This window comes from Sapajus apella, unplaced genomic scaffold, assembly GCF_009761245.1.
Source record: "Sapajus apella isolate SASKATOON/1434 unplaced genomic scaffold, GSC_monkey_1.0 scaffold36, whole genome shotgun sequence".
NCBI lineage: Eukaryota > Metazoa > Chordata > Mammalia > Primates > Cebidae > Sapajus > Sapajus apella.
The window spans coordinates 19937625-19952000 of NW_022436976.1; the positions used below are offsets into that span (position 1 = coordinate 19937625).

Sequence of the window (14376 nt, forward strand, 5' to 3'; positions counted from 1 at the left end):
ATCCCAACACTTTGGGAGGCCGAGGCAGGCAGATCAGCTGAGGGCAGGAGTTTGAGACCAGTCTTGCCAACATGTGAAGCCCCCTCTCTCCTAAAAAAAATACAAAAATTAGCCGGGTGTGGTGGCACATACCTGTAATCCCAGCTACTCAGGAGGCTGAGACACGAGAATCGTTTGAACCTAGCAGGCGAAGGTTGCAGTGAGCCAAGATCATGCTGCTGCACTCCAGCCTTGGTGACAGAGTGAGTCTCTGTCTCAAAAAATAAAATATTCATCTGTGTCAGATATTCTGTTTAAAATGTGCTAAATATCTAAAGGACTAAATACTAGCAGACCAACTCCTACGTGTAGAAACAAGTAAGACCCACGCCAGCCCTTGGGAAAGGGGTTCAAACATTATAGGAAGAGTTTAAAGTACTGATTCATAGGTACTACTCTGGAAAGCACAACAACATTTTAATAATTAACTAAAATATATTATGAATAAAAGCACAGTCATGGAATCTTAGAACTTGCACTGAATCCTGGTAATCACCTTGTTCAGCTCCTCATTTGAAAGACAAGGTAGCAGAGCCAGAGAATTTAAGCAACTTTCCTAAAGTCACATTAGCAAATAATGTTAGAGCTAAAACTAAAACTCAGGTTTTTTGATGCCCAGTTGAATGTTCTTTGATTCAGTTACAAAGTGGTAATTTTGTTCAGGTAAGCTCTAATGTATTTTTTAATATTTAAAGATATTTTAACTGCCCTATTTGAGAAGACAGATTATTAGACAGGAGAAAATATGGCTATGCTACCCATTATTTGCTGAATTATGAAAACAAAGCTGGGACTTTCCTCCAGCAATAATATGACTTAAAATTGGGAGATGAAAATATGTGATTTTGCCATTATTCAGAGTGATGTATTAGCAAAAAATAAAATAGCAATTTGAAGTTACAAAAGATATTTCTCATATTTACTTTTCAAAACTGCCAAAATATAGTAAGCATTTTAGAAATTTCTTCCTAAAAATATTACAGCAAATCTCACAATCCAGATTTAGCTTTATGTGAACAAGAGTTTAGATAAGAAAATGTTGACATAAACCTACCTAAAGCAGTACAATAATGCATTTATAATTACTTTCCAATTCTTATTGCCAATATATGTGACATCATGTGGCATTCCACATTACTCTTTTCAATTTACTTACTATGACAGCCAAGGTCCCAATTAAAGAAATTTTGAGAACCATCCTAAGATGTGAAGTTCACAAAAACATGTAAAGTCTGTTACCTCTACCTACTCTAAAAAGAATATTAGGAATACCAAAGAGAGTCAATTGAAATATAAAACTTAAAAGATAATCAGGCTGTTTGAAAGTCTGAATTACTTATTTCTGAAAAAAAATGTTTAAGGCAAATGCATAAAAGTTTGTTTTTAGAGTCAAACTGCTAAAAAATAAAAAAGTGAGATGCTTTGCCAAATATTGAAATCAAAGATGAGTCCACAAGATAGGAGATAGGCGATGCTATCTAAGAAAAAGTAAACATAAGCACAGTAAAAAATCCCATGTATATTTCAGCAAAGAATACTATTTGAGAGAGACAACCAGGAGAACAAAAGAAAAAGCAAATAGAGTCTATGTGATAGAATCTATGTGCCCTGTCAAGTGCCTAGGAAGGAACTAATGGATAAAATGAAAACCTTTCTGTTCATGTATAATCCTTAGCCTTGGCATCTCAAAAGGAGAAATGGGTAATTCTCAATTAATTTATCAATGTACAGACACCTGAGAATTATTCGAGAATTCAAATTAAAGGTATGTCTCAGTTTTATTTATTTTTATAACTCAATTACATTTTATTTTATTTTATTTTATTTTATTTTTCAGACAGAGTCTTGCTGTGTCACCCAGGCTGGAGTGCAGTGACACCTCAAGGCTCACTGCAACCTCTCCCTCTGAGTTCAAGTGATTCTCCTACCTCAGTAGGAGATTACAGGTGCCTGCCACCATGCCTGGCTAATTTTTTGTATTCTTAGTAGAGGTAGGGTTTCGCTACATAGGTGAGGCTGGTTTTGAACTCCTGGCCTCAAGTAATTCACCTGCCTTGGCCTCCCAAAATGCTGAGATTACAGATGTCAGTCACTATGCCCAGCCTGTCTCAGTTTTAAATAATGAAATTTCTAGTATTCATATCCTGTCAATGCAGTAAGAATCAATAATTTATGATAATAAAATATCATTGAAGGATTTGAATAGTTATATGGTCAATAGCAATTAAATAATACATTACTTACAATTACAAATATTGTAAAAAAAATTGAAAACATTTTGATTTTTATTGAATTGAAAAGGTCAATTAATTCCAGCCAAAAATATTATAAATTTATAGTGACACTATAATAACTTTGTTTTAAAATGCTTTTAAAATTCAACATCCTTGTAATACAACTATTTTGGATGAAAATAATTACATTCTTTTTAAATTCAATATCCTTTAAACTTTAAAAGTTGACCTGGAATAAATTTTCTAATGAGTGACTACTTTTCAACTATTATAAAATGAAAGTATTTCAACTATTATAAAATGCACAGAACTGCAGTTTGCATACAATAATATTATCCCAAGCACAACATTGAACCCAAAATAACATGGTTCCCACTTTCTACAAATACAAAGATGGGTATTTGAGAAGATAATTAATTCAGAAGCTTTTTTAAAAAAGACAATTAATTCAAAAGCTTTTTTAAAAAAGATAATTCAAAAACTTTAAAAAAAAACTTTAAAAGAATAACAGATTTAAGACTATCAGTATTAATGAAGTTGAATTATTGTTGATCATGTCTTTATTTATTTCGCTAGCTAGTTTCCTTTTTCTAAAACAACACACAACTATTCGACTTTATTCAAATAAAGCTATACAAGATCCCTTCCTTCAGTCAAAGACAAGGGAACACCACTGAACAACCATGCCTCTTCCAACAGTGTATGCTGTTATACAACAATATATAACAGTAAGTATACTGTTATATATAACTACAGCACCCCAAATTGCAACTTCTCCCAGTTTTTCTATTTTGTTTTTAAAAAGGAAGCTAGAGAATTATTCTAACATGATTGACAAGAAAATAGTATTCAATGTAATGAAAATGGTCTTCTAGGTATCTTAGAAAATTAGCAACTCTTTGATGTAACTCAACATTTTTTGCATACCTATTGTGTGCCATATATGGCAGTAAGCATTTCTAATATATTATTTTATTTGATCCTCATAAATATTTCAGACAAATACTGTTGAAATTCCCTGTTTGAAATATAAAATCCTTTAGGGTTGGGCTGAGTCTTATTCAGCACTGTATTTCTGGAATTTGGGATACAGTGTGGCACAGAGTAGACAGTCAATAAGTATTTGTAGACGGAATGTATATTATTTTACCCATTTTCAAATAAGAATATCAAGACACAAAATTACATAATTTTTAAAGAGTTGATCCAATACTCAAAACCAAGCTTTCCACTCTAACTATAGTGTCCATTTTATTACACTGCACCCATGCTACCCAACCTTTTTATAACAGAGGATACCTTATGGGACAGAAGAGGGAATTCATGTTTTCAGGGTGGTCCAGTCATATTGCTAGAAGTTCATCTTCACATTTACTTAGCATCCTTGAGTCTAAAGTTATTTAGCATGATATCTTTATAAGATGATGTGAATACCTCACTTTTATGCATATGATGCTATTTAATTATTCACCTTTAGTAAAATGGTGCTTCAGAAAGATTAGCTTTAGCCTGTACCACCTGATAATGTCACCTGAATCCTAGGTGAGAGGCTTGTATCCTAGATGCCTGAGCATGGATTCATGTTTCTTAGAGATGGTCCCATTCAAAAAAGAATTGCCCACGCAAAGCCCTCCAGTAACACCTCATCACCTAGAGTAAAAGCAAAGTCTACACAATGGCCTTGAGGTCCCTACATGAGTTTTCCCCAAACACAACTGCGGTACCTCTCTTATTTCATCTTCAACTCTCCCCCTGGTCCTTCTTTAGCCACACTGGCTTCCTTTCTGTTCACTGAAAATGTTCAAGTTTCCTTTTTCCCAGTATGTCTGCATGGTTTGTTCCTTCATCTCCTTTAGCATTTGCCCAAATATCACTTGCTTGATGAAGTCCCTTATAATCATCCTATTTAAAAGTATCAACCTCCCCTATTCTGCTTCATTTTTTTCCCATGGTACTTGTCAGCATATAATACTAACAGCTTGTTTATCACAGTTCATATTACTTAATAACTTCATTATTATCTGTTTGCTCCCCCTAGAATTTAAGTTTCATGAGGAACAGGACTTTGTTTGTTCCATCCTATAATCCCAACTCCCAAAATACTATTTGCTACATAGTAGGTATTTAAACAAATATTCATTGAATGAATAAATAGCTGATCTTGGTACAGAATAAGACAAAGGAGGGGGCATCAAACAAAATGGAATAAACTATGTCTCTCAAATTCGAGTAAGAGTTATATAGGCATTAAGCAGTAGCATTTTCAAAGTGTTGAGTATTTATTATTTTATGCAGTTTTCACTGTCTGAAGTGTTATTTCTCCATTATCTTTGTCAAACATATCATGTCTCATCCATTAAGGCTAAATTCAAAGGAAAACTCTTCAGTAAAATTTTTCTCAACTTCCGTATTCCAACAGCATTGGCTGCCTCCCTGAGAATGCTTTGTGATATGTTATGATACTTTTTTTTCATTTGTCTCCTCGCCTAATCTATGAGCTCTCCAAGGGCATAAACTATTGTATTCACTTTTGTATCTTCAAAGCCTGACATTGTGTATTCCAACTGATTAATATTTAGCAGTTAAATATATGAATGAAAAATAAATTTAGTGCCTCAAATCATGCCCTGCTATTAGCCCTGGATTTTTCTTACTGTCTTGAAAGTGATTACAGCTAGTCCTTTTTATACTTGAGCTTACAGAGAATTCCAAATGGAAACTTTTTAAATCACAGCAGTTTATCCATGTTTACCATTTTAGCTAACATTTCTTTGTTCTTTTAATCGTAATTATTATTTTTTTTTCACATTCTTGCTGCAGTGCAAAAGCAGAATACCAGTGTGTTACATTGTCTATTCATTAGGTGGCAGACCGGTAGGAGAAGCTTGCCAGGCTCTCTCCTCACAGTGCTTTCTGGTTTTGGCAGAGTAATTAGGTGCTTCTTTCACAAGGCACATTCTAAGAAGGCAGATTACACAGAATAAAAATACTAAGGGAGTTCCTCTCTTTCTTCCCTAGGTCATTATTAACATCAAGATATATTAGCAAAGATGAGTCAGATACATAAACGCAAGGGGAGGCTGTTCCCATGGTAGGTGTTGTAAAAACCACACTAAAAGAGGGTACTCCAGTTCCCAAAGATAATATTAACCTGTCAGAAAATTGTCGAACAGGGTGATTTCAAATGAATAAAATATTAGGGACATAGCTGTTGGAAACAAAGTTATATTTGGGTAAAGCTCTTTCTCTAAAATGAAATTTTATCTTTTCATTGTTTCCTATTTTGTCAGTAGTCTTGTCTGAAATAGATAAGAAAAAAATAACATAGTATTTATCTATACTTTAAAATTTCAAATGTAGGTAATTGCCTATGTAAGTCCAGCTAACTGTGATACTACAGAGATCATAGAGTATAGCACACATGAATATTAAATCAAATCCACTTCATTGCTCTTTTAAAAAAGAATAATATGCAGGGATCCATTATGTGTTTAAATGGACATTTGCAAGCTATTTCACAGAAACAATAATTTCCCAAATTAATATTTTACTACTCTGAGCCTTGTAGGGGTACATGATATATATCAATGTAGAAAATGCTTCCAAAATAGTAGGCTAGATCAAGATCAGATCACATAATTTCAAGATTTGTTTGTTCACTACAGTCTGTTTACTTTAAATCTGTTCATATCAGGAATTTAAAAAAAATTCAGTAACATTAATTATGATGGCTTACTAGTTTATAATGAAGAAAATATGATTTTGTTTGTGAAGACCTGCTATAAAATCCTAGAATTCAAATTTAGAGTAACTCAAATTTACTTCAATATAAATACTTCATATTATCAAAACACTGCAATATTGCATATGTAAAATCAAAGAGTTGAGATATTTGATATATAAGCATGCTGACAGCTCTAGCAAAGACTTTTAAAGAGTATACACACACACAGACACACAGACACACACACACACACACACACACACACATATATATTTTTTTTTTCCCATTTATTTACTTTATTGCATTTTAGGTTTTGGGGTACATGTGAAGAACATGCAAGATTGTTGCAAAGGTACACAGGTGGCAGTGTGATTTGCTGCCTTCCTCCCCATCACCTACATCTGGCATCTCTCCCCTTGCTATCTCTCCCCAGCTCCCCACCCCACACCGTCCCTCCCCTATTTCCCCCCGACTGAACCCAGTGTGTAGTGCTCCCCTCCCTGTGTCCATGTGTTCTCATTGTTCAACACCCACCTATGAGTGAGAACATGTGGTGTTTGATCTTCTGCTCTTCTGTCAGTTTGCTGAGAATGATGGTTTCCAGGTTCATCCATGTCCCTACAAAGGACACAAACTCATCGTTTTTGATGGCTGCATAATATTCCATGGTGTATATGTGCCACATTTTCCCTGTCCAGTCTATCATTGATGGGCATTTGGGTTGGTTCCAGGTCTTTGCTATTGTAAACAGTGTTGCAATGAACATTCGTGTGCATGTGTCCTTATAGTAGAACGATTTGTAATCCTTTGGATATATGCCCAGTAATGGGATTGCTGGGTCAAATGGAATTTCTATTTCTAGGTCCTTGAGGAATCGCCACACTGTCTTCCACAATGGTTGAACTAATTTACACTCCCACCAACAGTGCAAAAGTGTTCCTATCTCTCCACATCCTCTCCAGCATCTGTTGTCTCCAGATTTTTTAATGATCGCCATTCTAACTGGTGTGAGATGGTATCTCAATGTTGTTTTGATTTGCATTTCTCTGATGACCAGTGATGATGAGCATTTTTTCATATGTTTGTTGGCCTCATGTATGTCTTCTTTTGTAAAGTAGCTGTTCCTATCCTTTGCCCACTGGGCTGTTTCTAGTTTTGAGCAATTATAAACAGAGCTTCTGTAAACATCCATGTACAGGTTTTTTGTGTGAATATAAGCTGTTATTCCTCTGTGGTAAATACCCAAGAGTAGGATTCCTGGGTCACACATAGCCTGCAAAGATATTTTCTTTAGTACTTTTCTCTTCCACCCTAAATAACTATACTTTTTCAACTATCCTTATACAATAGGATAGACACTTTTTAATAATACAGTCTGAATCTCTGACATACACAATAGTATATTACATTATTAGGACTTCCTAGGTCAAAGTACAAATGAGTGGGTGGCTTAAACAACAGAAATGCATTGTCTCACTGTTCTGGAGGCCAGACATCCAAAATCAAGGTGTCAGCAGAATTGGCTCCTCTGAGGGTTATGAGGGAATAATCTGTTGCAGGCCTTTCTCCTTGGCTTATAGATGGCTGCCTTCCCTCTATGCCTCTTCACATGGCTTTCCCTTTATCCTGTCTCAATGCACAAATTACCCTTTTTAATAAAGACACCAGTCGTATTGGATTAGAACCCACCTTAATGACCTCATTTTAACTTGATAATCTCTGTAAAGATCTTTTCTCCAAAATAGGTTACTTTCTGAGATACTGGGAGTTAGAATTTCAACATATGATTTGAGGAGGACACAAACCCATAAAATCCATCTTCTTACCCCCAACATTCATGTCCTTGTCTGTCATATGCAAAATGCATTCACCCCATCACAACACCTCCAAAAGTCTTAATTGTTCCAGCATCAACTCTAAGCCTCAAATCTCATTTAAATCAGCCAAATCAACAATGAGTGAAACTTGAAGTATGATTCATCCTGGGGCAAAGTTCTTCTCCATCTGGAAACCTGTAAATCCAGACAATTAGTTATATGCTTTGAAAATACAATGGTGAGACAGGCATAGGACGGACATTCCTATTCCAAAAGGAAGAAATAGATTGTAGGTCCAAATCCTAGCAGGAAAAATTCCATTAGATGTTGAGGCTTGAGAACAATCTTCTTTGGCTCAGTGTTCTGTCCTTTGGGTCCATGAATGTGGTGGCACCAGTTTCCTAGGACCTGAGTATTGATGGCCAGACCTGCCCTCTGAAACCAAGGAAGTGATCCCATTTTCTGGAATCAAGAAGGAGATGGCCCCAGTGTCGCCAGGCTTGTGCTTTCTGGGCCGATGATGACAGAAGCAGTTCTGCAGGCCTCTAACCTACCTTCTGGATCATTCTTCTCTTTTCTTAAAAGATAATGATGTCTGTTTTATCAAGCCATCAGATAGTTCAATCATTTCCTGCTTGTAGAATCCCCAGAAGTCTGACCGTTTTCCTTTACTTCATCCCAGTTCTATCACTTTCAGTCATACTTTGTAGTGCTTCTGCTGAGCCAGTTTGAGAAGACAGTATATTGATTTAATGTGCCTTGCCATGTTCATTCATTTGCAACTCAAAATTTGTCTTTCATGCAAAATATAATTTGTCTTTCATGTGTTAAAATTCTAGAAACCTTTCTTATGTACCTCCTTTTCTTTTTTACCTTAAATATTAAAGATAAGAAATATCATCTTAGGATTCTTCTTCCAGATTTTTTACCTTCTAATAGATACTCCTGAGATTGATGTTTTGGGGCCTCCCAGGTCAGATACTTAATTCTCATGGCTATCATTGCTACAAATAGTGTTTTGGTATGTAATCTGTTTTCATTTTACATGCCTGAGATTTTAAACTATTAGATTTGTGCTATATTACCTATAGCCAATAAATTTATTATATTTTATTTCTGGTAACTTAGAAATTTTAGAGGCAAGAGATCCAATTCTTAATGATTTTGTGTTTTTAAAATCTCTTTAAATTTTTCTCATTTTTTCTGAAAGTAACTGTGCTTTAAGAAGATACTATAAAGTATCCCTTCACACCAGTCACCAAAATAACATGTAGGAATTTTTGAAGTTCTCCTTTCTATCTGTATCTAGCATCACTTCTCAGTTCAGTTCTCTGGATTTCCTGACACACATTGGGATGTGGTTGGTACAGTATCTATTAAAATAAATGGGCACTGCTTGCCACACACTGAAGTCAAGGAAAATTTTATCTTGATCCAAATACAAACAAACTCAAAGTAAAGCATATTGAGAACACAAATGAGAATCAAATGAAAAGAAAAGAAACACTAACACGCCCCCCCTTTATAACAAGTGATTTATATTCTAAAATCATAGCCTATGATTACAGTTGTAGATTCCATCAGATTTTTTTACAGCTAAGAAAATGTGCTTCTTAAGGCAGAGATCCAAATTTCTGAATCGTGACAGCAACAGCTGAAGACTAAAGATAGACAGTCAAAACACCATTTTCTGTACATTTTCAGTTGTTAAAAAAGCAGTTACAGTACATTATGTATAAAACATATTGTTTTAACCCTGTGATGGCTCTACTGGGGAAAAAATTTATGACAGAAAATATTATTTTATACCTTCATTATATACACATATTTTTTAAAGTGGTGATGGCTTTTTGTGCTTAATGTCATATTTTCAAATGCATTTTATATAGATGTATATAATCATTATTAACAAAATATTCTTATTTCAAACAAATGTTGAATTCACATGTGGCCCCATCTCATGGCCATGCATACTCACTCCTCAGGGTCTGTTTGCTTTTACCTCTTTCTGGAAAGCTCTTTCTCTAGATCTTTCTATGGTTCCCTCTCTCATTTCCTTCAGGTGTCTGTGTCTTCTCCTCAGACAGTCTGTCCCTAATGACCCGATGTAAAACAACAGCCCTGCCCTTCCTCTCACCTTCCTGGCTTTAATCGCCTCTTTAATCTATGACTCACTCTCTGCCATTGCTATTGTCTTATACCTCCACTAGCACAAAAGCTCCATAACAACAGAAACCTTTAGTGTTTCATTTACCTCAGTAACTCCAGCACCTAAAGCAGTGCCTGGCATACAGCTGATGTTCAATAAATGCCTGCTTAATCGATAAAGGCCACTTAGTTAAACTGCAAGAGCATTCATTCTGGGGTCCTATTAAGGGCCATCTGCTTCATCTGCAGTCACTTCAACCAAGTCCTTAAGCAAACTCATTTTTTTCAGCCACTTAGAAGAGGTGCAAAAAGACACATGGAATGATAGACAACAGGCAAGGTTAAGCCTTGCCTTGAATTCGCCACTATTGATGGCCTTTTAGCCAACACTGCTGGGGTACCACTGAAAGCCTGACCTTCCATAAGCAGAAAAATATTGCAATTCTCTATTCCTTAGTGGGAACACATTTCACTAGACAGAAGGCAAAGCAGACATGAACTTGTGACCTTCCCAATGGAGTAGCTGCACCACCACCCAGCAGGATTCGCTCTTTCAGATAACACAATGGTAACACTGTGTACCGAGGAATGATTCACAGGAGAAACAGGAGCTTCGCCAAAGGCAGGAAGGCAATCTGTACAGAATACTATATGCTGCGAGAGCTTTCTTTTTGTTGCAAAATGAGAAGCAAGCAGTTTTGGGGATGGTAACTACCTAACTGACATTACATATTCCTTAGAAAGAGGATGAAGAATCTGCAAATCGCTTCTTTTTTTCTGGAGTGGGAGTTCCAATAAGGACCTTCATTTCAGTAATCAAGATGTTCTTTGAACTTTATTTTCACAGCTTTTCAAAGTTTAATAAATATTGAAGAAAGGTGAAGATGATGGATGATGATGATGATAGTAAAAATTAGGCAAACACTTCAAATACAAATGAGTTGGATAGTCAAAAATATTTGTTAAAGCAGTAATAATTATGGGGTTTTTGAAGGTTACCTGTTAAAATCTCACATGGATAAAAAAAAGGAATGAGATGCCAAGGTGAGAGACCTGTAAATCTGTATAAAATTCTAAATGATTCAGTATTCAAAACACTGATCTTGTTGTCAAGGAGATTTATGGTAAGCATAGTAATTCTCTTTTCAATTCTAAGCTATCGTTTATACTGTCCAAACACAACTACATTATAATTAAAAACTATTTTGCCATAGATAACATTATATTTCCTAAACAGTATTCTTGATGTTTTTATTAAGATTACTAAGCACAAAAATACAGTAATCTATAAAGAATCTGCATGTGAAAATAATTCTGGAAACAAATTAAATCCCTGGTAAATTGAAGAGCAATCAGAGGAGAATGACCTAAGTGAGTGAATTATTTATCAGGAGTCTATGTTTTGAGATCAAACCTAAGCCAGGCTCTTCATCATCCTTGAGAAATCCTTTCAGGCTTTCTGTTTCTCCGTGCTTTGTCCATAGATGTAGACGTTGAGACAAAGTATTCTGCAGGGCAATTTATGTGAATTAATAAATTACAATTTAAAATTAAATGGTAGTGTGGCCAGGCACAGTGGCTGACAAGGGTAATCCCAGCACTTTGGAAGGTCAAGGTGGGTGGATCATCTGAGGTTAGGGGTTCAAGACCAGCCTGGCCAGCATAGAGAAACCCCACCTCTACTAAAAATACAAAAATTAGCTGGGCGTGGTGGTAGGTACCTGTAATTCCAGCTACACTGGAGGCTGAGGCAAGGCAATCATTTGAACCCAGGAGGCAGAGGTTGCAGTGAGCTGAGATCACACCACTGCACTCCAGGCTTGGCAACAAAATGAAACTCCGTCTCAAAATAAATAAATAAATAAATAAAAATCAAATTAAAATTAAATGTTACTGCACTTACAATAAAATCTGGCACAAATATTTGAATAGTATATTCATTTGCAGGATGTAAAATGTGCTCTAGGTATTATCACATTCATTTTAAAAATATTATATGTAAAGACGGAAATTCCAGCCTAATGTGGCTTCACAGGTTTTATACACAGTCACCTGCTGGATTATCATTTGTGCACCTTTCTAAACTCAAAATAAAAAAGTAAAACTTTCTCCTTAGGGCGTAAAGCAAGCTTTCTGGAGCAAAAAGCAAATATAGAATGCTGTATAGGATAACACAAAGGGAGTTTCTGAAGATTAGTTTCTTCCAGCTCATGGAAGAAAGGACAACAACTATATATCATCATCTCCATTTCCCTATTGTATATAGAACAATGCTAGATCTGACTGTTTTTCTCTCACAATTTAAAAAATTTGCTTTATTTCTCTATTTAATTTTTTTCTCAAAAAAAATTTTTTTATTGCATTTTAGGTTTGGGGGTACATGAGAAGAACATGCAAGATTGTTGCATAGTTACACACATGGCAGTGTGATGTGCTGCCTTCCTCCCTATCACCTATATCTGGCATTTCCCCCCATGCTATCTCTCCCCAAGATCTGCTTTTTATTACAAATGCAAAAAAAAAAAGTACACAAAGGGAAATGAACATTGGCTGAAAGCTTATTATTACTAAATACTTGAAATATTTCTCAGGTAATGCTTCAAGTAATTCCATGTTACAGGCTTTATTATTGGGAAAACTTCATTGAGAGCAACTGATGCTCTCAGTGCTTTTCTCTCTGTTAAGTGTTTGTTCTTTTCATTATGTCATTCTTTCTCCAAATGTGGTTCCATGATCGGCACCAAAAGCATTGCTTGAGTTTATATTTCCTAAAAGCTTTCTGGACCTGTTTTAAAATATTCCCACCTACTAAATCAGAAACTCTGGGGAGTGAAATCCAGAAATCTCTTAACAAGTCTTCAGGTGAATCTGATGCACACCAGTATTTGTGAACCACTGCATTCTGCCATGTGTTCAGAGTTGATAATCAATAGTTTCCATCATATAATGAGACCAGAAGAAAAGGCAGAATTATTACCCGTAGATGAAGTTTCCTAAAAACAGATTTACAGGGCTATAAGGGAGCTTCAGTTAACATAGTGACCATGAACTTTCTCAAACTCTGAAATGCTTATGATGGGGTGAAAAATAGATGCTATCACGTGTGTCAAGTCAAATTAGTTGGCTGTGACTACCTGAAACACTATATTAGTCCATTCTCACAGTGCTATAAAGAACTACCTGAGACTTAGTAATTTATGGAGAGGTTTAATTGACACACATTTCTACAGGTGGTACAGAAGCATCACTAGGAGGTCTCAGAAAACTTACAATCATGATGGAAGATGAACGGGAAGCAAGCACATCTTACCATAGCTGGGCGCGTGCACGCGCACATGCCCATGCACAAGAGAGAGGGAGAGAGAGAGAGACAGAGAGAGAGAGAGAGAAGCAGGAAGTCCCACACACTTTTAAACCATCAGATCTTATGAGAACTCACTGACTATCATAATAACACCAAGGGGGAAATCTGCCCTCATAATCTAATTACCTCCCACCAGGCACCACCTCCAATTTGACATGAAATTTGGGTGGGGACACAAATTGTCCCTGGACCCTCCCAAATCTCAAGACCTTCTCACATTTCAAAACCAATCACGCCTTCCCAACAGTCCCACAAAGTCTTAACTCATTCTAACACTAATTCAAAAGTCCAAGTCTAAAGTTTCATCTGAGACAAGGCAAGTCCCTTCCACCTATGAGCCTATAACATCAAAAACAAGTTAGTTACTTCCAAAATAAAATGATGGTACAGGCATTGTGTAAATGCCCCCATTCCAAAGGAAGAAAGTGGCCCAACCTTAAAGGTGCTACAGGCCCCATGCAAGTCTGAAATCCAGCAGGGTGGTCATTAAATCTTTTTTTTTCCAATTTATTTATTTTATTGCATTTTAGGTTTTGGGGTACATGTGAAGAACATGCAAAATTGTTGCAAAGGTACACAGGTGGCAGTGTGATTTGCTGCCTTCCTCCCCATCACCTACATCTGGCATTTCTCCCTTTGCTATCTCTCCCCAGCTTCCCACCCCCCACCGTCCCTCCCCTATTTCCCCCCAACTGAACCCAGTGTGTAGTGCTCCCCTCCCTGTGTCCATGTGTTCTCATTGTTCAACACCCGCCTATGAGTGAGAACATGCGGTGTTTGATCTTATGCTCTTCTGTCAGTTTGCTGAGAATGATGGTTTCCAGGTTCATCCATGTCCCTACAAAGGACCCAAACTCATCGTTTTTGATGGCTGCATAATATTCCATGGTGTATATGTGCCACATTTTCCCTGTCCAGTCTATCGTCGATGGGCATTTGGGTTGGTTCCAGGTCTTTGCTATTGTAAACAGTGCTGCAATGAACATTCGTGTGCACGTGTCCTTAAAGCTGCAAAATAATGTCCTTAGACTCCATGTCTCACATCCAGGA

The 14376-nt window shown here is 36.3% G+C and overlaps 1 protein-coding gene across 2 annotated transcripts in view; it reads right to left on the minus strand.

Moving 5' to 3' along the window:
• The window catches only part of PDE4B (phosphodiesterase 4B), a 560636-nt gene that overhangs the window by 361198 nt on the left and 185062 nt on the right, over positions 1–14376 (minus strand). The gene's annotated exons all lie outside the window — the stretch shown is intronic.